The following is a 20,967-nucleotide window of genomic DNA, read 5'->3' as shown; positions in this document are numbered from 1 at the left end:
GTTTTCTCTCTCTCTGCGTTGTTGGGAAGGACCCGTAAGCATTTCACTGTTAGTCTACACCTGTTGTTTATGAAGCATGTGACAGATCAAATTTGATTTGATTTTATAGGGTTACAGCATGTCTTTAATCTAGCTCCCTTCACTTAAAATGTGCACACACACACACACACACACACACACACACACACACACACACACACACACACACACACACACACACACACACACACACACACGCGCGTTCACACACACCCTGAGCCTCGCTGAAACGGTTACATGCTTAATAACAAGGGGCTGAGGACAAAAAGCTATCATCGATGACTGGTGACCACCCTATTTCCACCTCGTGACAGATTATTCATCTGGGCAAGACAACTGTACCCGAACTGAACCCTCTGTGTAATCAACTCCCTCGCTCCGACCACAGGGTAAGAGGAGATAAGAGGGGAAGAGTGAAAAAGATGAGAAATGAGAGTAAATTAAGAAATAAAGAGGCTTGAAAGGAGGGGGGGGTACGGGGTCACGTAGGGGTCATTGATTTGAGAAGTCATAGTCTCTCAGAATTGGCCTCAGACGCAGCTTGTGTGTGCGTTTATAATCAGTGGCACTGTTTGATTATTCAAATGTGTCCTTGGTGTTCTTGCCAACATGTTGCTTCATTGTTGATTGTTGATTTTTTTTTTTTTTTTACAAAATGAGCTCGCACTCTAATACTTAAAGGGATAGTTCAAAATGTCAAAAAGTTCCGTTTACAGTCCATAGAAACATGTCAAACGATGTATAGAATCAATCTTTAGGATGTTTTTAACATAAAACTTTAATAATATTCCAACCGGAGGATTCCTTTATCTTCAGAAAAGCAAAGGAACGGGAGCTACCTCTCATGTGACTGAGCTCGTGACTGCTTGCAGACCTCTGACTCATTCCCCTCTCATTCAGCACCCCTTTTACAGTAAAAGCCTCAAACAAGTTTCTAAAGACGGTTGACATCTAGTGGAAGCCTTAGGAAGTGCAACATGACCAATATCCCACTGTATCTTCAATAGGGGCTGAGTTGAAAATCGACCAACCTCAGATTTCCCACTTCCTGGTTGGATTTTGTCTCAGGTTTTTGCCTGCCATATGAGTATCATTCAAACAGTTTTAGAAACTGTGTTTTCTATCCAAATATACTAATAATATGCATATATTAGCAACTGGGACTGAGGAGCAGGCAGTTTACTCTGGGCACCTCTGGGCACCGTATTCATCCAAGCTACTCAATACTGCCCCCAGCCGTAAGAAGTTAATTTTATCTCTATTTCTTAATTTTGTGACTCCTCTCTTTGGCTGGAAAAATGGCTGTGTGTGTTTTCGTGACTTGGCTCTGACCTAACATAATCATATGTTGTGCTTTCGCTGTAAAGCCTTTTTGAAATCGGACACGATGTGTAGAATAACAAGAAGTTTATCTTTAATTTGCTGTATTGCAGTTGTTAACGTGTGAAATTTCGCGTGCTGCCTTTCCAGTGGGGTGCCGCTAGTGGAACCCCAAGCCATAAGAAGTTTTTAAGGCTGGAGGAGAAAGTGGAATAGAGTTTGGAGGGAGAAGCTTGAAATTTGGAGTGATAGAAAGTGGCTGTAGCAGCAGATACAGAGGACGAGAAGGCAGAGAGGAGGGAGTGGAAGGATGATAGGTCCTCTGGAAGTTTAGTTTTCCTCCTTTTCCGTTCAGCTGCCCACAGCCCCATTCTGTTAGCACACAGTCAGACACGGAGTGGGAGAGGAAGGTTGAGCCAGCTAGAAGGAAAGGGGACAGTGAGAGTCAATTGATGCGGAAAGGGAGGAGAGTAGGGTCGAAAAGGAGTCAAAAGCCAAAAAAGGAGAAAAAAGGATTTAGCAGAAAGGAAAGGGGATAGGATAGAAGAGGAGAGAGTCGTGGGAGAGGGAGAGTGAATATTGCTGTGACGCATGACCATCTGGGTAGGAGCTGAGTGGGTAGGGTTGGAGGAGAGATGGAGAGAAAAGTAAACCACGTACTGATTAGAGACATGGAGATGGGTTGCAGTGAGATTAGTAAGTGAACAGCCTCTAGTGAAGATGAAGTCAAGCGTATTGCCTGCCTTGTGAGGTGTCAGAAAGGGTGAGGTCAAAAGAGGAAAAGGAGTAGAAAAAGGTGGAAAGAAATGAATTGAAGTCAGGTGTCGGGAGGTCAAAGTCGCCCAGTACGATGAGTGGTCAGCCAGTGTCGGGAAATTAGCTTATCGAGATGTCAAGCTCATTGGGGAATTGTTCAAGGGCACCTAGTGGACGATAAATGACAACAATGTTAAGCTTGAGTGGACATGTGACAGTGGCTGCATGGAAAATCTCCAGAAATGAGTAGACCTGTGCCACCACTGCAACGACCAGATGCTCTCGGACCATGAGAGAACACACAGTCAAATGATGAGAGAGCAGCTGGAGTAGCAGTGTTCTCTGGGGAAATCCATGTCTCTGTCAGGGACAAAAAAGTGTAGAGACTGAAGGACAATATACTGTAGGCTGAGATTAACTCAGTTTTAATGACCGCAATTCGTCAGTTCCAAATGTTTTGCCGGAGATTAGGAATTCCACATGGGTAGTGCACGCAGGGTACACTAAATTAGAAGGGTTGCAGCCACGAGGTGGAGAGCGTCTGTAAAACCTTCAGGCAGAGGAGCGAACTAGGATAAAAAAACACACATACTTGCCAAAGCTACAGAAGAGCAAAATGAGATCATCTGAAAGTAACTAGGTAAGATACACAAGTGAGAGAGTGGAGCCTTCCTACTTTCCTTCCTCCAAGCAACTCGGCAGTGCCACTTGACAACTCTGCTGCTTACAGATGCTTATGAAAAAAACAGGAGCTACTGAAGTACTAGCACTAACTGCCTAGCAGAGGTGAAAGACACACCTCCCAGGTAGGTTCAGAAATTCTTCCCTCCTAATCAGAAGTAAAGCCTCTGTTTCACCATTTCACACACAGGAGTAGGTCAACTCATTGTCTGACAGCACATTGGGGAGGGTGTCATTTGATACACAAACAAGGACTGTATACTGTAGGTACTGCCACCTACTTACAGTCTTGCCTTTGTCTTGTCATGTATGTTTGTATTTTGTTGTATTTTGTTGCAAATTAATCAAATTGGAAATCTATTTTTCCCTATTTAATATTAATATTATTTTCTGCACAACTATCAGATGACGACACCCTCTAAAATATTTAATTGTAAAAAAAAAACACCAAAAATTCCCTGACTTGATTGCCGTCATGAAAAAAAAAACACAGGTTGTAATATGGTTGTTATCCGACATCTATACAACCATACAAACAAACCGTTTAAACAACCCAAAAATGACCAAATGCCAAATGCTAGACGTTGGGATGAGCAAGCAGTGGAATACTCCAGCAATCCTGTTATTAATATCTCATCCAGAGGCAGTGGCCTGGGAGTTGGCCAGTGATCATGGAATGGGAGGATTAATAGGTGTATTAGCTGTGTGTGTGTGTGTGTGTGTGTGTGTGTGTGTGTGTGTGTGTGTGTGTGTGTGTGTGTGTGTGTGTGTGTGTGTGTGTGTGTGTGTGTGTGTGTGTGTGTGTGTGTGTGTGTGTGTGTGTGTGTGTGTGTGGTGTGTGTGTATGTAGTGTGTGTGTGTGTGTGTGTGTGTGTGTGTGTGTGTGTGTGTGTGTGTGTGTGTGTGTGTGTGTGTGTGTGTGTGTGTGTGTGTGTGTGTGTGTGTGTGTGTGTGTGTGTGTGTGTGTGTGTGTTCGTTCGTTCGTTCATGGAAATGTGTGTGTGTGTCCGTGTGTGTGTTAACTGAGTCATTAAGGTCGCCTGCCTTCTGACTGACAGGGACATTCACAGCTCAGGGGGGCGGCTTGGGCTTCGCTGCAGCTTAGTTTGGTTAAACATGTGAGACATCCATCTCGCTCTAAAGTAATGACCGCTGTCAGAGTGGGAAACAAGTACAGTAAATAATGAAGAACACCTGGTTGGGTTGCGGTTGATTTCCATCTGAAATCTATACTCTGTATGGCCAGATCTACTCGGGTGGCAACATGGAGGCAACATTTAAAAGAACATCAAAGCAACACTCATCAAGGATGACTCCACATGTCAGGACTGGAAACAATAGAATGGGAGGACTCGATAACCAAGAGAGAATAATTAAAATGACACTAAGGGTTTACTAGATTAAGCCTAGTCCTTGACAAAAGAATCCAATGGAAAATCCATTGATATAACTTTTAGTGCGAGACTAAGTTTATTCTCTGTCTGGGAAACCAGTCCCATGTGTGGTGTTGTTCAGATTAAATTCCACTCTGGGGGTCCTATAAAATGCTGTTTCACACCATTTTATGGTGATATGAATGCTGCCACATAATTGTGCTCTGGTTAATTTGACGGTTATTGACAAATTTCGAGAGGGTGACTGTGCTAAGAGGTGAAAACACTAGAATGAAAAATGAGGTGAATCGCAACATTAGAAAACACATCATCTCAGTCAATCCCCAGTCAGTGTGTGGAGGTGGAGAGACAAAGACAAAGAGAGAGAGAGAGAGAGAGAGAGAGAGAGAGAGAGAGAGAGAGAGAGAGAGAGAGAGAGAGAGAGAGAGAGAGAGAGAGAGAGAGAGAGAGAGAGAGAGAGAGAGAGAGAGAGAGAGAAAGAGACAGAGAGAGAGAGAGAGACAAAGACAAAGAGAGAGAGAGAGAGAGAGAGAGAGAGAGAGAGAGAGAGAGAGAGAGAGAGAGAGAGAGAGAGAGAGAGAGACAAAGACAAAGAGAGACAGAGAGAGAGAGAGAGAGAGAGAGAGAGGGGGGAAAGAGAGAGAGAGACGAAGAGAGAGAGAGAGAGAGAGAGAGAGAGAGAGAGAGAGAGAGAGAGAGACAAAGACAAAGAGAGAGAGAGAGAGAGAGAGAGAGAGAGAGAGAGAGAGAGAGAGAGAGAGAGAGAGAGAGAGGGGGAAAGAGAGAGAGAGAGAGAGAGAGAGAGAGAGAGAGAGAGAGAGAGAGAGAGAGAGAGAGAGAGAGGGAGAGAGAGAGAGAATATATCTCGTGTCAGCAGGTTGTGAGGTGTCAGCAGGTGGGCCTGTCCATATGGATGTTCTGTCTGTAGTGGTGCCTGATTTGAAAGTTCTGCCTGCCTATCTAGATGCCTGCCTGCCTGTCTATCTAGATGCCTGCCTAAATGCCTAAATGCCTAAATGCTTGGCTGCCTGGCTGCCTTGATTTTGATGTGATTACTTAAGATCCCCATTAGCCAACACCAATGGCAACAGCTAGTCTTACTGGGGTCCGACACAACGAAAAAGACTTGGACTTGGACTGTGGAAGTGCTTCGCTGCTTCGCTGCTCAGAAATCACTTTTCTTTGATTCCCCCGCCTAAAGATTATCAACCAGCATCTCGTCACCACCTGTGTCCTGTGCCTTTCAGGACGGTGTTGTTTCAGCCACTCTCGCACCATGCCGGGCCAAAGCCAACCAGGGCCCCCGTGGTGGACGAGTCAACTCTGATATTATTAGACTCCCTGTTAGACGCCCCTGCTAGCTAAATAACACACACACACACACACATACACACACAGTTGCTGGTGTCAGTTGGAGTACGGTGACAGGTGTCATTCAGGTTGGAGTCATGCATTGTGCATACTCTCATTGTCCAGTGTCATAGGCTCTGTTCCAATACAACAGCGGACCTTTCGCAATGGAACACAACGTGGTCTGTTCCAATAGCAGCACTAGCATATTATTTAGAAATGCATACTCAATACATTGCTTATTCCAAGTGTACATGGTATGTTAGTATGGACAATGGCCATTGTCTCATTGGTTCTTATCCACATGCCTTAGGAGTCTCTTTTAAATTCTACACTATTTGGCAGTGAGGTAAAAGCCTACCCATTGGTTAAAAAGAAGAATAAAATGATGGGCTCCAACAAAACTGTCCAGTTAAGACTGTACATTTTTTTTAACTGTCTTGGTCCAATTTTCAGTTTGGCAATATACACTATATACATTATATACACTATATACACTATATACACTATATACACTATATACACTATATACATTATATACACTATATACACTATATACACTATATACACTATATACATTATACACTATATAAACTATATACACTATTTACACTATATACACTATATACACTATATACACTATATACATTATATACACTATATACACTATATACATTATATACCCTATATACACTATATACATTATATACACTATATACATTATATACACTATATACACTATATACACTATATACACTATATACACCATATACACTATATACACTATATACACTATATACACTATATACACCATATACACTATATACACCATATACACTATATACACAAAAGCCAAATTAGTGGATTCAACTATTTCAGCCACACCTGTTGCTGACAGGTGTATAAAATCGAGCACACAGCCATGCAATCTCCATACAAAAACATTGTCAGTAGAATGTCCCGTACTGAAGAGCTCAGTGACTTTCAACGTGGCACCGGCATAGGAATGCCACCTTTCCAACAATTCAGTTCCTCAAATTTCTGCCCTGCTAGAGCTGCGCCAGTCAACTGTAAGTTATGTTATTATCAAGTGGAAACGTCTAGAAGTAACAACGGCTCAGCCGCAAAATGCTAGGCCACACAAGCTCAAAGAATGGGACCACCGAGTGCTGAAGCACTTGGTGTGTAAAAATCACCTGCCTCTGTTGCAACCGTCACTACCGATTTCCAAACTGCCTCTGGAAGCAACATCAGCACAAGAACTGTTCGTCGGAAGTTTCATGAAATGGGTTTCCATGGACGAGCAGCCGCACAAAAGCCTAAGATCACCATGCACAATTACAAGTGTTGGCTGAAGTGGTGTAAAGCTCTCAGCCATTGGACTCTGGAGCAGTGGAAACACGTTGGAGTGATGAATCACGCTTCACCATCTGGCAGTCCGGCAGACGAATCTGGGTTTGGAGAACACTACCTGTTCCAATGCATAGTGGCAACTGTAAAGTTTGGTGGAGGAGGAATAATGGTCTGGGGCTGTTTTTCATGGTTCGGCCAAGGCCCGTTAGTTCCAGTGAAGGGAAATATTAACGCTACAGCATACAATGACATTCTAGACGATTCTGTGCTTCCAACTTTATGGCATCAGTTTGGGGAAGGTCCTTTCCTGTTTCAGCATGACAATGCCCCGTGCACAAAGCGAGGTCCGTACAGAAATGGTTTGTCGAGATCGGTGTGGAAAAACTTGACTGGACTGCACAGGGCCCTGACCTCAACCCCATCGAACACCTTTGAGATGAAAATTAAACGCTGACTGCGAGCCAGGCCTAATCACCCAACCTCCTAATGTCCTACCTCACAAATGCCCTTGTGGCTGAATGGAAGCAAGTCCCCACAGCAATGTTCCAAAATCTAGTTGAAAGCCTTCCCAGAGGAGTGGAGGATATTATAGCATCAAAGAGGGGACCAACTCCATATCAATGCCCATGACTTTTGAATGAGATGTTCGACGAGCAGGTGTCCACATACTTTTGGTTGTTTAGTGTATATATTCCCTCCATTTTCTTCACTCTTCTTGGCATCTCTCTCTCTCTCTCTCTCATCGTCCAGGCAGCTACAATGATACATCTAATCAGACTGTCAGTTAGGAAACGCTGATATAATTATTTCAAATCCATAATCTCCTTCTTGTCCACAGATGGTAGTTTACAGCAGTTTAAATGTTTTCCCTTGCTTGGCATGCCACATTTGGTTAGAAAAAATCTATGTCTATGGTGCTGCTTCAGACTTAGGCCTAGGTTGCAGTTTGCAATACCTGGACCAAAACATCCCAAAAACAGCTTTACGTTTGTGACAATATAGTGTATAATACACAATTCCGAAGCTCTTAATGAACTGCAAAAAAGCAACAGAAAATCAACAAATCAGATATTGAGTCCTTTTTAAGACAATTGGTCACATATTGTGTTTTTATGAGGCCTTCCCTGCAACGCAGAATGCTGTACTAATTAATGAGGAGAAATGGCTCACAGAATCCCTCACATTGACTACCTGTAGCTCAGTCATTTAGCAGAGTGCTCCGCTTAAGCCTTCACTGCACAGTATGTGTTCTTCATAATAAACTGGCTGATTTGAGCCTTGAATGCTGATTGTCTGACAGCCATGATATATCAGACCGTATACCACAGGTATGACAAAACATTTAATTATACTGCTCTAATTATGTTGTTAACCATTTTATAATAGCAATAAGGTACCTCAGGGGTTTGTGATATATGGCCAATATACCACGACTAAAGACTGTATCCAGCCACTCCGTGTTGTGTCGTGCATAAGAACAGCCTTTAGCCGTGGTATATTGGCAGTATACCACACTCCCTCGGGCCTTATTGCTTAATTAGACATCAATGTTCAGGATGATTTTAATTTAGCTTGAAAAGAGGTCAGAAAGGATTGGTGGTTTTTGATAGTTTGTCTTAATTGTCAGTGTGTGGCGTCCATACTCCACAGTCAATCAGTTCTAATTCCACAGATATGGATACCATTAGAGCTATATGAATCATTGTTCAGCACTCCCTGTCTTTGCCAATTACTTGTGCAGCCTTGAACGTCAAATAGGCAGCAGAGTGATAGTGTAATGGGCAGAAACCCTGTCACCCCTCTGCTCTAGTTCAGGGTGAGTCTCCACTCCCCATCACAGTGTTTACTGAGCTACGGGGGGGACACATTGAGATCAAATTCTCTGCCAACGTGAGCAAAGTTCAGACTCTACAGTAGACAGATGGGGAGGGGGAAAAATGGCTTATGGCTTGGGGGTAGAAGCTGTTAAGGAGCCTTTTGGTGATCCGGTACCACTTGCCGTGCAGTAGTGTAGCAGAGAGAACAGTCTATGACTTGGGTGAATGGAGTCTTTGACAATTCTTTGGGCCTTCCTCTGTCACCGCCTAGTATATTGGTCCTGGATGTCAGGAACCTTGGCCCCAGTGATGTACTGGGCCGTACGCACTACTCTCTGTAGTGCCTTACGGTCAGATGCTGAGCAGTTGCCATACCAGGTGGTGATGCAACCGGTCAGGAGGCTCTTGATGGTGCAGCTGTAGAACTTTTTGAGAATCCAGGGACCCATGCCAAATCTTTTCAGTCTCCTGAGGGGGAAAAGGTGTTGTCGTGCCCTCTTCACAACTGTCTTGGTGTGTTTGGACCATGATAGTTTGTTGGTGATGTGGACACCAAGGAACTTGAAACTCTCGACCCCATACACTTTGACAGAGCACTATGTATTGTAAGTGAAGCGGCACAGCATTCTCCCCCCTTTGATGTTGTCCCCTTGGATATCCTTAAGGCTTTCTTTTGATATAATGTGTATGTCATAACAAACCACCCACTTCCACTTTTAGGGAAATTTATAATCCCCTTCATTAGAAATTATTAAATTGCCATCTTAGTAATAATGTTTTAGTAATAATTCCCCCGAGGCTAAATTGAGGCCTACTGAGTCAATGTCGAATCAAAACAAAGCTCACTGCTAGTTAGTTCTGTTCATTTCCTATGCATAACATCGTTACACATAGTCAAACACATAGCCACTACATACAGATAAAATACAAAAACTACTACTACTGACATATTTAGAGTTGGTAATAGCCGAAAAATACAGGAATTTCAAACCCAAACCTTAAATTTGACCTAATATGTGCATATTTGAGACAAAGCAACAGCACGGGAAGCTTTGCCTTTGCCTAAATTCAACAAACTCTGTTTTGGCCCTGTTCTGGTCCTAAAATGACATGATCTTGATCATCCTAATAGCCTTTACATTGATTCGCTCCCTTTCCGTCTGTTTTATGGATGCAGAATTGCCTCACGCTCTCGCGACCCACTTAGATTCATCTTGTTTGAATCCTCTCCTCCCCACCTTGTCACAGTAGTTTCCTGCTAAAAGAGCAGTGTAGCCTCTTTAATAGAACTCAGGGCTTGATAAAGCTCATGCACTGTCATGAGGCTCGGTCTCATGCTTTTCTTTCTGTTTTTCTCCGCATTACTGTCTTTTTTGGGTTGTTCAATCTACTCCAATCTGGTTTTATGTAAGTCTTCAGGAAACAGCAGAGGGAACACCCCCCTATCCACATTGATGGGACAGTAGTGGAGAGGGTAGTAAGTTTTAAGTTCCTCGGCGTACACATCACAGACAAACTGAATTGGTCCACCCACACAGACAGCATCGTGAAGAAGGCGCAGCAGCGCCTCTTCAACCTCATGAGGCTGAAGAAATTCGGCTTGTCACCAAAAGCACTCACAAACTTCTACAGATGCACAATCGAGAGCATCCTGTCGGGCTGTATCACCGCCTGGTACGGCAACTGCTCCGCCCACAACCGTAAGGCTCTCCAGAGGGTAGTGAGGTCTGCACAACGCATCACCGGGGGCAAACTACCTGCCCTCCAGGACACCTACACCACCCGATGTCACAGGAAGGCCATAAAGATCATCAAGGACAACAACCACCCGAGCCACTGCCTGTTCACCCCGCTATCATCCAGAAGGCGAGGTCAGTACAGGTGCATCAAAGCTGGGACCGAGAGACTGAAAAACAGCTTAGCTTCTATCTCAAGGCCATCAGACTGTTAAACAGCCACCACTAACATTGAGTGGCTGCTGCCAACACACTGACTCAACTCCAGCCACTTTAATAATGGGAATTGATGGGAAATGATGTAAAATATATCACTAGCCACTTTAAACAATGCTACCTAATATAATGTTTACATACCCTACATTATTCATCTCATATGTATATGTATATACTGTACCCTATATCATCTACTGCATCTTTATGTAATACATGTATCACTAGCCACTTTAACTATGCCACTTTGTTTACATACTCATCTCATATGTATATACTGCACTCAATACCATCTACTGTATCTTGCCTATGCCGCTCTGTACCATCACTCACTCATATATCTTTATGTACATATTCTTATCCCCTTACACTTGTGTCTATAAGGTAGTAGTTTTGGAATTGTTAGCTAGATTACTTGTTGGTTATTACTGCATTGCCGGAACTAGAAGCACAAGCATTCCGCTACACTCGCATTAACATCTGCTAACCATGTGTATGTGACAAATAACAATTGATTTGATTTGATTTGATTTGATTTGTCTTGACTTATCGTTTTCATCTGTACTTTCAATACATTTGTACCGGATCCGCCTTGTGTTAAAAATACTTTATGGTCAAACATACACTTTGTTGTTACACACACACACGCGCGCCTGTGCACACACAAACAAACACACATACCCACTAAATCTCACATACACACAGGACATCATACCCAACTGGGCAAAAACTGTTCTTAACTGACTTACCTAGATAAATAGAGTTGTAAATTTTTTTTTTAAATAACTGTTGTGCTTTTCTACAGGATCTGTCTATTCTAGCATTGAAGTCTGCCAACCTCAGCACGGCCTGTGCTTGTCAGACATGGGAAAGAGCTTGACAAAACACTGTTGGAGCGCAGTGCATCTAGCTACTACGAGTGTGATGGCCATATTTCCCCTGAGGCTACTGCCGACATAGACCAGAGTGGATGCCAGAATCAGTGTGTGTATAATTCATAATGTATCCAAACTGGCTTCCAAAAATAGCTGTGTCTCCTCTCCTGTACAATGGAGGCAATGTCACAATCTATGGAGAGATATGTACAGTGTTTCCCCCTTCCATGTCTGACACATTTGACTTTGTTCAAAGTATGTACTGAATGATCAAATCAATTTGTATTTGTCACATGCGCCGAATACAACCTTACAGTGAAATGCTTATTTAAAAGCTCGTAACCAACCATGCAGTTTTAAGAAAAGAGTTAAGAAAATATTTACTAGATAAACTAAAGTTTAAAAAATAAAAAGTAACAATAAAATAACAAGGCTATATACAAGTATATATATATATATATATAGTAGTACAGGTACCGGGTACAGGTTAGCCAAGGTAATTGAGGTAATATGTAGGTAAGGGTAAAGTGACTAATATGTACACGTATGTTTGATGGCTAACACGGACAAAACATCCCTCCTTTGCTCTTCTTAACCCTCAAATCTCCTTTAATTTCTGAAAAGATAAACCGATAGAGATACGTGTGGGGAAATATCCTTTTGAAAAGGACCTATCTGAAGGGAAACTCTGCGAAACTAGCTCAACTGAACCACAACTAGTAATGGAGCTGAGGATATCAGATCGCAGAACACTAAAGTCACAATGGCATCCTGTCTGTAAACCACTGATGTATAGCCTCAAAGCTAAGTGCCACCTCTACTCCGCGTTTTAACATGGTTTAAACATCAAGATGGGTACCTAGGAGTGATCTACTGACAAGAGAAACTGTTGAAACCTCAATGACAGATTTTTGATTCACTCCAACAAGATATTTGTCAGTGGCGAATAAAAACCTCCACTTTTCTTCTTCTTGTTTAGTTGGCATTCTGTAAGGTAAAACCACACAGGGTTTCAGACAATGGACTTCCTCTGTGGAATTGCATTTATTCCTGCGTCTTATGTTTATGTGTCATCAACATTCTTTTATAGACTGGGTGGTACGAGCCTTGAATGCTGATTGGCTGACAGCCGTGGTATATCAGACCGTATACCACAGGTATGACAAAACATTTATTTTTAGTGCTCTAATTATGTTGATAACCAGTTTATAATAGCAATAAGGCCCCTCTGGGGTTTGTGGTATATGGGCAATATACCACAGCTAAGGGCAGCATCCATGCACTCCCCATCGCGTCGTACATAAGAACAGCCCTTAGCCGTGGTATATTGGTCACATACCACACCCCCTCTGGCCTTATTGCTTAATTATAGTGCCTTTGAGCGTTATCAATGCCACAAAACTCCAACTCATTCTTGTAAGTTCATACCGCACTTGAACCCTTCTGACTGAATGCCGTTCGGCCTGCAAATCTCAAAGGAAAAGGCAGGGGACTTAGATTGCTGTTACTGCAGATGAGATTTGGTCATCTCCCAAAGCCTTTACATTCCCAAACCGGTTAGAACAGTGGTAGCACATATCTGTCTGACCACCAGTATTTATTCAGTCCTGGGCTCTTATGTCATGACCGAGTTAATCAAAACTCTCAAATATTAATTCCACTTGTACACACAATCATAAAGGCCTACTGATATCATCTCATTAGACCGTATTAGACTCATATTGTCTCGTGGGACGAAGCGAAATGTAATCTTGTGCTATATGACTAACCTTACTCTGAATACAGCATTTAAACACTGCTACTCTGGTCAAAAGGGGTTATTCCATAATAAGGTATGAATCACTTTTCTTTGTCCATTGACAAAGGCTTGTCTCCTCAAAAGGACTTGGGAAGCTGCATGATCAATATGCACTGAACACAAATATATACGCAACATGTAAAGTGTTGGTCCCATGTTTCATGATCTGAAATAATAGATCTTAGAAATGTTACATATGCACAAAACAGTATTTCTCTCAAATGTTGGGCACACATATGTTTACATCCCTGTTAGTGAGCATTTCTCCTTTGCCAAGTAAATCCATCCACCTGTCAGGTGTGGCATATCAAGAAGCTGATTAAACTGCATCATCATTACACAGGTGTACCTTGTGCTGGGGGCAATAAAAGGCCACTCTAAAATGTGCAATTTTGTCACACAACACAATGCCACAGATGTTTCAAGTTTTGAGGGAGCATGCAATTGGCATGCTGACTGCAGGAATGTCCACCAGAGCTGTTGGCAGATACGCACACCTGCGCCCCATCATTAGGGCACACCTGGACTTCATCAATACCCTGATTACTCACCCTTTATCTAGCACTCCCTAGCATCACTATTCTGGCAGTATTAGTTCTGTGTTCATGTCAAGACGCTGCTCTTGGTTTGTATCGCTCTATGTTTATTATTATTAAACTCGCCACCTGCTTCCTGACTCCCTGTGTCATCGTTACAGAATTCTGCCTTTACAAATGAAAGCAGCAGGGAATCAGGACATTCCCAGATGATCGGTGAACAGGGACACCTATTTCACCACTACCAGCTGGCGCAACTGGGGATGGCTATGGCTGAGGTTTTCTGCGTTCTTCAATGTCTCGACATTACCCGAGGGGCGTCACTTCCAACTAGCGAAGGATTTTCTACCACAAGTCGAACCAGCACCCCAGCCTATGCAGCAGTCTGCCCAGGTCAGCGATGCCCATTTGTCCCTCCCGGACAAATATGACGTGGCTTTCTATTCCAGTACTCCCTCTATTTCGCTCATCAGACTGGAACCCCCACCACTGAGAGGTCCAACGTTGCTACGTCAACTCCTGTTCCGTATGTGCCCAAACTAAATCTCCCCGGGATGTTCCAGCTGAGAAATTCCTTCCCGTGCCTAGCTTCCCTGGTCTCATCTGTCCATTGATTGTCACTGATCTCCCCTCTGATGGTTTCACCACTATTTTGGTGGTTGTGGACAGATTCTCTAAATCCTGCCGTTTTATCCCTCTCTCTGGTCGCCCTAACGCTCTCCAGACTGTTCCATCAGGCCATCCGGCACAATGGCTTTCCAGAGGACATCGTCTCTGAACGTGGCCCCCAATTTCCGTCACGGGTATGGAAAGCCTTCATGGAGAAGCTGGGAGTCACGGTCAGCCTCACTTCTGGGTACCAGCCTCAGTCTAACGGGTAGGTGGAGCGCATAAAGCAGAAGCTGGGGAGGTTTTTGAGGAGTCACTGCCAGGACCGGCAGGGGGAGTGGGCCTGATTCCTTCCCTGGGCGGAGTACGCTCAGACTTCATTGTGTCACTCCTCCACCGGGCTGACTCCCTTCCAGCGTTATCAGCCGGCCCTGGCTCTGAACCCCGAGCCAGACCGCAGCCTCTGAACCCCGAGCCAGCCCTGGCTCTGAACCCCGAGCCAGACCGCAACCTCTGCGGTGGACGAGTGGTTCAGGCGCGCAGACAAGGTTTGGAACAATGCCCACATGATGCTCTGCCACCAGAAAGAGCAGGCAGATCACCACTGTAGTGAGGCTCCCATGTTCCATCCTGGTGATTGCGTCTGGCTCTACACCAGAAACCTCCCACTCCACCTGTCCTGTAAGAAGCTGAGCCCCCGGTTTGTAGGGCCGTTCAAGGTCATCCTGCGGGTCAATGAGGTAACGTATAGATTATAGCTCCCCACTAATTACCGAATCTCTCCCTCTTTTCATGTTTCCATCAGGCCAGTGGTTCCTGGTCCCATGGCCGTCCCCTACGACGGGGGGGTACTGTCACGTCTACCCCCGCCCTGGTGCTCAACATCGCCGGTTTACTAACCACCGGTCCTGCCAACCCATCATCACACATACACCTGGCAATCCATATTATGCACACCTGCTCTGCAATGCAGTAAAATGTAAAACCTCAAGTGTATTTGAGGTTTGAAATAGCTTTTCTAAAGTTTATCATTTCCACTTTGAAATGTCAGACTATTTTCTCTTAGTTTTCTTTATTATTTTGGTTAGGTCAGGGTGTGAAATGGGGGATGTATGTGTTTTGTCTTATCTAGGGGTTTTGTATGTTTATGGGGCTGTTTCCTTTCTAGGGGTTTTGTAAGTTTATGGGGCTGGCCCCGTTCTAGGTAATTGTATGTCTATGGTTGCCTAGATTGGTTCTCAATTAGAGGCAGCTGTCTATCGTTGTCTCTGATTGGGAACCATATTTTGGCAGCCATATTCTTTGGGTATTTTGTGGGTGATTGTTTCCTGTGTCAGTGTTTGTGTCACACGGGACTGTTTCGGGTTAGTTCATGGTTATTGTTTATTTGTGTTTAGTTTTTCTTATTAAAAACCATTGACACCTACCACACTGCGTATTGGTCTGATCCTTGTTTCACCTCTTCAGAGGAAGAGGAGGAAATCTGCCGTGACAATATCAACCGCAACAAAAATGTCCATTAATTATAATTCACATTTCCTGTCACTGCAGGATTTTTTTCCTGCTGTAGGAGACTGGCTCAAATCAAGATCTTACATCTGTATGGTGATAGCAGCCAACGAAGGGCTCACAGTGTACCTAAAGTAAAGTCAGACCTATAGTTTGAGGCATGCATCTGTGAAATACCAAGAAATATTTTTGCACTTCCCCAGAATAAAAATTATTCCTAACAAGAGGAAAGATTCCTTTCTTCCTGTTGAGAGGAAATACAAGAAAGGGATAATAAAAAACAAGCAGTCCGATAAATCACAGAAATGTCTGTATTCACACAGAGAATACCATGAGCTGCAAAACAAATAATGAACCCATGGTCCTCAGTGGTGTCTGCTAGTAGTCATGGCGGTATCTGCTAGTGGAGAGTCATGGCTTGCTTTGCTTTAGCAAAACAGATGCTGGTCATGTCAGAATTGTGTTTCTACCATTGAAACAAATACATGTGGGATACAATGTTTCAACCAGGCCTGGTCTGCTCCATCCAGAAGTCTTGATATTTTACCCAGAAATCAGTTCATCTGAGCTTGACATGTGGTTGGATTTGATACAGACACAAATCTTTGAATGTAGGCCTACTGTACCAACACAGTCCTTTTCATTTTCTGTAATTATACAAGATTTGATTATAATTGTAATGACACTCTCTTCAAAAATTACATTACCCCAAAAAAGGGAAATTGGGGATACCTCAAGGTATCAAGCTTGGTAAAAGACCTCTGTGCAGGTTATATTTACATACATTTTCAGAGATGCTATGACTGGGAGATGTAATGTGGACATGCTCATTCTGTGATTGACTGGACTCCTTTGTGTCGCCACATTTATAGCAAGGCACACTGAAGCGTTTGGAAAAATAACTATAGGGACCCTGATGAAACCTCGGATGAATCCTCCCCATAGGCTATAGCCCTTGTGTAGGCTTTAGACAAACAAGAGGCAAAACTTATAAGTGACATCCTTTCCATTTGTAGTGTTAAATAACAATGAAATTGGAGTATGAGAATGCATTTGCCCTCATTTCTTTCCCTATTACAATGCTGGGGGTCGATAAGAACACACAAGTTGAGAGAACATCCCAGATGCGCCTATTTACATTTACATTTAAGTCATTTAGCAGACGCTCTTATCCAGAGAGACTTACAAATTGGATTATCAGCCTATTGCTGATAATAACAAGACTTCAACTGAGAAAAGCTTTTGCTTAGACTCATAACTATGAATTCATAACTATCTCTCTATATATACACACAAACAGGCAAGTGAGGCAGCGTGAGTTGTGGATGTCTTGCCAAAGGCGTTGATGATGTTTTGACAGTTTTATGCAAATACAAAGGCTGTTAATCATGCGCAACCCCATAGCAAGCATGCATGAGCATGGTATTTTATATAACCAACAAACCTCCTCATAGCACAGTCAGAGGCTCCACTTCTGGATACCTGGCATAGGGGAACATGGTGTGGGTTTGGAGGAATACAAGCAAAAGCTTCAGCCATAACATCGATCTGATGTGTGGCATGATGTCACCTTAGTGGAGAATTCTCTGGACATAGCAAATCCAAACATGTTGCACATTTCTGTGTCATTAAGTGCTGTGTCATTATGTGCTATTTTCACCAAATAAATATGGTGAATATGGTCGCCCCTTTCCTGCTTTAATAGCCTCCACTCTTCTGGGAAGGCTTTCCACTAGATGTTGGAATATTGCTGCTATAATAGCCTCCACTCTTCTGGGAAGGCTTTCCACTAGATGTTGGAACATTGCTGCTATAATAGCCTCCACTCGTCTGGGAAGGCTTTCCACTAGATGTTGGAACATTGCTGCGGGGACTTTCTTCCATTCAGCTACAATAACCTTAGTGAGGTCGGGCACTGATGTTGGGCGATTATCCCTGGCTCACAGTCGGTGTTCCAATTCATCCCAAAGGTGTTCGATGTGGTTGAAGTCAGGGCTCTGTGCAAGCCAAACAAGTTCTTCCACACTGATCTTGACAAACAATTTCTGTATGGACCTCGCTTTGTGCACGAGGGCATTGTCATGCTGAACCACTCCAGCCAATGCTTGGCATTGTGCATGGTGATCTTAGGCTTATGTGCGGCTGGTCACCCATGGAAACCCATTTCAAGAAGCTCCTGACGAACAGTTCTTGTGCTGGTGTTGCTTCCAGAGGCAGTTTGGAACTCAGTAGTGAATGTTGCAACCGAGGACACACGATTTTTGTGCGCTACGCACTTCAACGGTCCCATTCGGTTAGCTTGTGTGACCTAGCATTTCGTGGCTGAGCCGTTGTTGCTCCTAGACATTTCCACTTTACAATAACAGCACTTACAATTGACAGGGACAGTTCTAGCAGGGCAGATATTTGACTTGTTAGAAAACTGGCATCTTATGAGGGTGCCACTTTGAAAGTCACTGAGCTCTTCAGTAAGGCAATTCAACTGCCAATATTTGTCTATGAGGAATACACTCATTTGAAGGGGTGTCCACATTCTTTTGTGTATTTATATATATATATATATATATATAATATATATTTAAAAACATGAATAAGATATATATATATATATACACTAGCCTATATCTTATTCATGTTTTTAAATATATATTCATATCTATATATAATTATGTTTTTAACATTAATCAGTTATTGTATTTCTATTATTTTTGTCCTGATTAAACTCTGTTATTTTGCAGCTGTTGAAGCAAATGATTTAGTACAGTATGTAAAACAACATTTAAGCTTTAAAGGGTTTTAACCTAGTACGAGATTCGACTTTAACCGAATCCCCCGTTAATTGTCTTGACTTTCAGGACCTTGGACAAGAGCACAGCGGTTTGCGTCGCCAGGAAAACCACCGCGCGACAGCTTCCGCGTCTACATAGCCAACTACATACACCTCGAAAGGTCAGTTATTCGGGAGAACAGCTCGCTGGTACATTGAACAAACATCTCCGTTTCACGGCTTTTGAACTGCGATGGCATTCTCAGATCTAGGCTACCCTGGCATGCGAGGCATAGCCTGCAGACACCTGTTGTCCTTTATTATAAGTTGTCTTGGCGGTGTATCCAATGCCGCTCTTAGTTGATGTTATCTGATGTTAAAACGTGTTTTAATACTGTAACCTATACATACATTGGAATCACTCTTTGGATCACATAAAGACAAAGGACAAGTGTAACACTAACCAACACAAATCCCAACCAATTTTGTTGTGCCAAATTTGAACAGAAAAACCACGACACCGTCATCGCTTTGAAGACTTGAACCTTTTGTTCTACTACCGTTCCCTTATCATTTCAACTCTTGTAATCAACCAAAGAGTGCTTCTAAACATGATTACCAAGTGGGGAAACTAATCCCCCGTGCGCGCGCCACGGTGATTTCCTAACAACATATTCAAAGCATTAAGGGTTGCGCATTTTCAAAAACCCTTTCCCAAATTAACATTATTACAACTTAAACAAATAATAGCCAAGACTATAATCTTTAAATCGTAAATGAAAGCACAAGTTGTTTCACCACTTCATATGCCAAGTCAACTGTGTAAAATGATTTTTTTTAAACAACGCAACATATGTATGTAAGTCTTAAACTGTAATGAAAAAGCTACATTATCGTAACCTAAGTATAATTTCCATGAATTATATCCCATATATGATATTCATTAGCCTATTTGAAAATATGAAATACCCTATTGGCCCCTCGAAAGGTTCAAACTAGGTTAAAACAGTCAACGTAAATCAATAGACGCCTATTTTGTGAACCATAGCCTACAATTTAGCTGAATTGTACAGGTTAAATGGGCTATGTTTAGTTAAAGAAAAAGCGTAGGGCCAGTAGGAATCTAATGACATATTTTGTTGAGGTTAGGAACCGGCACTGGACAGCAAAAGTAGATGAAAATAGGCTACTTACATGTGAATCTCCTTTATTTACAGCATTGCGTCCCCCAGTCTATTTCAACAAATTTTGGCATTTCCATCCACTGGAAGAGATAAGGCCATGTCGAACACTCTTTACACAATTCCAAACAATCCGAATACCTTATTTGAAAAGTGTTATAATTATTTCGAATATATAATTTCTTTTGTTAATGCAAGGTGCACCCAATGATTCGAAAAAAACGCGCGTACTCTACCAGTTGTTAACCCAACTCATTATTGGGCATATTTTTAACGGTTCTGAGTTGACCATTTATATTTTATTGCACTTTCCAATAAATAGACTCCAAATAAATGATTTAATATGCTCCGTGCAGAAAGTCGTTGTCCACAAAGCTGCTGATTTAGTCCAAGTAGTCTATAACAACTTTACGCGCGACGGTTTACCGCAAGAAGCTTCTGTGAGATTCTGTAACCTGTCTCGGAAAACGAGTCCGGACCCTTTGATTGCCCTTGAGCCGCGAAGTGAGGAAGTCAGACGTTCAGAGGTAACGCCTACTCCAATTTGTCTGTGCTGTTCGGACAGTACATCACATCATCAGCTGTGTTCTTCAGGAGGGCACAAGGCTAATAAAGTTATAGCGGAGCATGCAATAATAGGTTACTAAGTTTAAATAATGTAGAGACGGAATGAGGATGAGCAAGAAAGTCTGGATAATGAAACAGTTTTATTAAAGACTCCTTATGATGAGTCTGTAATCCTCCTAGCTTTAGACGTGTCACAAAAAGCACATTGCGCTTTTAAATAGCCGACAGTTGAAATATAGGCCTAGCCCTATAGGATTAAAGGGTTATGCCATTTGATTGATCTTGAATATTATTATTAACTCAACTATTAGTGAGTCTTTGCCTCATCTTGATGGAGACTTGTGGAATTCCCGATATAATTAGCTAGCTTAACCCTTTTCAGGAAGTTAACATTAGGACCAATGTTGTTTTGAAAAACTAGACTCGCGGATTATGAAGCCAATCAGGATTATGACGTTTTCATGGG

General features: G+C 42.7%; 1 protein-coding gene across 1 annotated transcript in view; it reads right to left on the bottom strand.

Annotated features, from left to right (window-relative positions):
- The window catches only part of LOC118361769 (sodium channel protein type 4 subunit alpha-like), a 202,105-nt gene extending 181,707 nt beyond the window's left edge, over positions 1–20,398 (bottom strand). Inside the window, exon 1 of the mRNA XM_052483777.1 lies at positions 19,948–20,398. The gene's annotated coding sequence lies outside the window, so the exon portion shown is untranslated. The remainder of the gene's footprint in view (positions 1–19,947) is intronic.
- Between the last annotated feature and the right edge of the window lie 569 nt (positions 20,399–20,967).

This window comes from Oncorhynchus keta, chromosome 28 (assembly GCF_023373465.1).
Source record: "Oncorhynchus keta strain PuntledgeMale-10-30-2019 chromosome 28, Oket_V2, whole genome shotgun sequence".
Taxonomy (NCBI): domain Eukaryota; kingdom Metazoa; phylum Chordata; class Actinopteri; order Salmoniformes; family Salmonidae; genus Oncorhynchus; species Oncorhynchus keta.
This window is presented reverse-complemented; position numbering and strand designations above follow the sequence as displayed.